The following is a 4,545-nucleotide window of genomic DNA, read 5'->3' on the forward strand; positions in this document are numbered from 1 at the left end:
TCCTTGTGCAAGTTAGTCGCTGTGGTTCGGCCAAATAAAAGTTAGTTACCAATTTTTTTCTTTTATTTTTTTTTTTGTGTAAGCAAGTGATTATGGATACAAGTTTATCAACCGAATTATTGTGGTTTGAGAAAATTATACTTATTTTTTAATGTAAATTCTTGAGTTCATGATAAGAATAGCTCTCGCAAGAGAGTTTTTTTTAGTCATTATATTTTCCGTTTTAATAAATATATAAGTTTCACTAAATAAACTTTTTTGTTTATTTTGTGCATGAACTTGATCAAAATATACTTGCAAACAAATTTATGTTTACATACTTGTCAAATATGTGTATTTAGAATTAATTGACATGAAATTCATTGTATGTTAGAGAAAAGTTACTTTTAAATTTCATTGTGAATTCTTAACTTTAAAAATAGAAACAAATTCCTCAAAAGAATTTGATTTAAGTCAACATACAGGTAACTTACATTATGAATTACCGTAAATGTCTTTTAAATCTAAACTCAATGTTTGAGTAAAACAAGGTTAAAAGAAATTTTTTTTTTCATCAAATCAATATTTAAAAAAGGTGACAGAAAGGCAAACATTCTTATTCTCACTCTTTTTGCAAGACAAAAAAAAAATCAAAGAAAAGATGAAAGAAACTACCAATTTTTTTTTTTAAAAAAAGAAACTGACATCCTACACCAAGCACTTTCCCTTTTCCTTCTTTAAATCAACAAAATCATTCCAATAATGCATTAATCTTTCTCCCTATTGCCAATCTGTACATGTTTTTAATTTTGAAACCTCCAGTTTACCCCATGACGATAATTTCAAAAATTATTAAAAGAATAAAGTCCAAAAAAAGTTGATTATTATTATTATAATCTTTGAAACCTTTTAGTCTACACTCTGACGATCATTTGAAAAAATTGTTGCAAGAAAATACCCTAGAAAAGATTGCAGTTGGTTTCCAAATCCACTGGCCATGTAACTTCTTTCTCCAAGAAAGCAGCTTGTATGAGCATTTTGTCAATTTACCTGCCTAAGCTTGTAATACTAAATCCAAAATTGTTAGTAAAACTTTAAAATTGTACAATATCTAATAAAATGCCATCAGAAAAAGCTTGGTTCTCTTCTCTTTACAAAATCTCACGAGAAAATCTATTTTGGACACAATCAATGCGTCCAAACTCTCCTTGATAATAACCCCAATTCAGCCCGCCACTTGCATTCCATAACCACCCGGTTTTTTGGCCCCCGGTTCAACCAAAGCCCCATTCTCAACTTCCTATAAAAGGCCCCTTCCCATCTACCCTTTATCCTCGGCTCTCCCCTTATTATTCGAGCCTATCAAAAACCGCTTTTCATAAATCGCTTTGTGAAAAACGCGTTATCGGAAAAAATGAGTTACTTCAGCCAAGTTAGGAGGGCCGCCAGTGTTGTCGTGGTAACTGGCCACTCCGATCAGGGGCATAAGTGGAAATCCGGGATTAAGACTCTCCACCAGGGGAAGAAAAGGTTCTTTAGTTCCTCCGGTGACGGAGCCGATTTCCGGCCGGTGGCCGTTGTTCTTGCCTCCGACATGGAAGGAGCTTTTACGAGCGGAAAAGGAGAGGAGCGGAAGAAGCAGACAGATGACTCTCTCCGGCAAGTTATGTACCTGAACTGCTGGGGACAAGGCTGAGGAGTGAGGTTGAGTTCTCCGGCGAAGAGGTGCTGGAGGCGTTTGTTTTTATCTCCGGTGAAGCGATCGGGTATTTTGATGCTCTGCTTTAGACGGGATTGACTTGCTGGAGAGTTGCCGCTGAGTACGGCGAGTCGAATGCGCCGAGTTGACTAGGTGGTGAAGGAGAAGGAGGAGACCGAGTTGACTCGGAGTTGCAGAAAGAGGAAGAGACCGAGTTCAGAAGGCTAATTAAGTTCTGGCCTTGACTGAAATTAGTACAAAATGATGTGGATGCAAATGTAAATATATTGTAAAGTTTGTAGCCGAGATAGAGGAATAATAGAAGAAAAAAAAAAAAAGAAGGAAGCTTTTATGGCAGTTGGATATATCTTTTGTCCTTACTTGAATGAATTTTTTTGGTGATTGCATTTGAATGATTATCTCTTTTATGGCAATTGTATTTGAATGAATATTTTTGGTTCTTGTTATGTTTTTTCATTCTACTTCAGACGATAATACTCGATTTATCTCAATAATCCCAGAATATGCCTGCAACATTAGGGTAATCCTTGGTTAATTTTGATGATTAATCAACTTTTCTTTTCTGGATGATTAATTTTGATGACTAATCCGTGGCTAATTTTGATGATTCAACTAAGCAATCCATGGCGCGTGTATAACATTTCATTTCTTCAAAAAAAAAAAAAAAAGAAGTGTACAATAATATTTTACTCTCTTTAAGATGTTCAATGATTTGTACCCTGCTGAACTTATCCTCGAGTCTTGTTGACATTTTGCCCTTATCCGCTCTACTTTTCTTTATTGAAGAGTTGGTACTAGTTCTGACAGAGCATTTGCTGGTGTTTAAGGATATTTGCTGATTAATGTAACTCGAGGTAACAAGCCCATTGGTTTCTTCTCACCCAACCAAAAAAAAAAAAAAAAAAAAAAAAAAATCTCTGCAAGGATTGGTAATATTGCTTTTTACCTTTCAGGCAGACCCTAAGAAAGATTGTAAGGAGTTTGCTTCACACAAGGAGAAGATGTTCGTTAATTTTTCTTAGACCATGCCGGTAATTATTTCTTAACTCGGCTAATTCTCCAAAGATTAAGATTGTTGAGTAGAGAAAAAAGTTTAAGTTCAAGAATAATTTGCTAGTGAGAATGGTGGATAGCTAACTGCTAATAATAGTGATGTTTAGCTCTTTCATGTTCCTTAAATTAAGCAGCTGAGTGAAAAATGTGTGTTTGTGGTTTGCCCTCGCCTTGGAATAGGGTAATATTTTCCTTCTAAACTTTTGTTTTTTCAACCAAATGAAAATAAGTAATTGAGATTACTTAGCTACTGCATCTTATTTACTTTTTATTTATTTATTACCATTATTAAAGAAAGGTGATGGGCAAGATGATCAAGTCTTTGACAGTTTGATTGAATTTCTGATGGGCTTCTTTGTTCATCTTGCAGGCTTGATGGGCTGCTCTCTAGTGGGATAGGTCTCATTTAGGCGAGCCAGGATTTTCTTTCCAGCATTGAATCTGTCCTTGACTCTAGAAGAGACAACTTGAATTCAGCCTAAAGCATTTTATGTCTCGCCCGGTGTTGTTCTTGTTCAAATGCTGCTCTTGAGCATTTTGATTCAGAGATAATTTCAGAAACCTCGAGGGAGGTTTCTGATAATTTCACTAGCCTCCCGTAAACTTTGTAAAATTACACTAAGGTTTTAATAACAAAATTAGTCCAATTAGAAAAATAAATATTAAAAAGTATTTAAGGAGAGAGATGATACTTTTATTTCATAAATATCCCTTATGCATGCCATGTATATACGTTGTATTAGTAAAAGAATGAAAATAATTAAAAATTAGAAACAATTAATGCACATATTTAACAAATTAGACAACACAAATAAATAACAAAACTATACTAATGATCATAGGATTCAGCAAAACAAACTAATCATCTCTTTTGACATGATGTTTGCTACAATTCTTATAATTTTGAAAAGAAAAATTTTTAAATTTTGTCTTTCTTTTCCCTCCTTTCTCCTTTTATTAATATCAAATGATTAAGTAATTAGAACACTAATTAACTATTAGTAACTAATTAACTGAAATAACTGTTAAAAATTTCTTTAATGATGAACAATGACTTGTAATTACAAATTACATCAATTGATAAATCTAATGACGCTATTTTGTGATTGATAGAATTTGACAATGACTAGAAATCAGTTGTACACAATGTGAGAAGAAGGATTCTGGTAGAAGAAAAAATATAGGCCAAAAGAAGGTTGTTCATGTGGATATTTTCTTTGAAACTCTTAAAATTATGATAGTTGTAAAATAATCTCGTGGAAGTAAAAGAGAAAGGATGAAAAAGGAAGGCAAAATTCAAAAAAATTTTTTGTTTAAAATCACGAGAATCATAGAAAATATCATATTAAAAAAGATGATTAATCTGTTTTGCTGGATCTTATGACCATTAGTGTAGTTTTGTTGCTTATCTGTATTATTTAATTTATTAAATTTGAACTTATTGAGTGATGAAATGTATATATTAATTATTTTTAACTTTTAATTATTTTTATTCTTTTACTAATATAACTTATATACATACATAAGGGGTATTTATGGAATAAAATTTTTATTTCTATCTTTAAAGTACTTTTTTAATGTTACTTTTTCTAATTGAGCTAATTTTGTTATCAAAACCTTAATCTTAGGAGAGGTTTGTGTAATTTTACAAACTTCAGGAGAGACTAGCGAAATTATCAAAAATCTCAGGGGAGGTTTCTGAAATTATCCCTTTGATTTATCAAGTAGTTAAACCTTCAAAAAAAATAAGAATACATTAGATCTGGTTCTAGAAAAACACAAAAAGTACACTT

The sequence above is a fragment of the Coffea arabica genome, chromosome 5c, assembly GCF_036785885.1.
Source record: "Coffea arabica cultivar ET-39 chromosome 5c, Coffea Arabica ET-39 HiFi, whole genome shotgun sequence".
NCBI classification, from domain to species: Eukaryota; Viridiplantae; Streptophyta; class Magnoliopsida; order Gentianales; family Rubiaceae; genus Coffea; species Coffea arabica.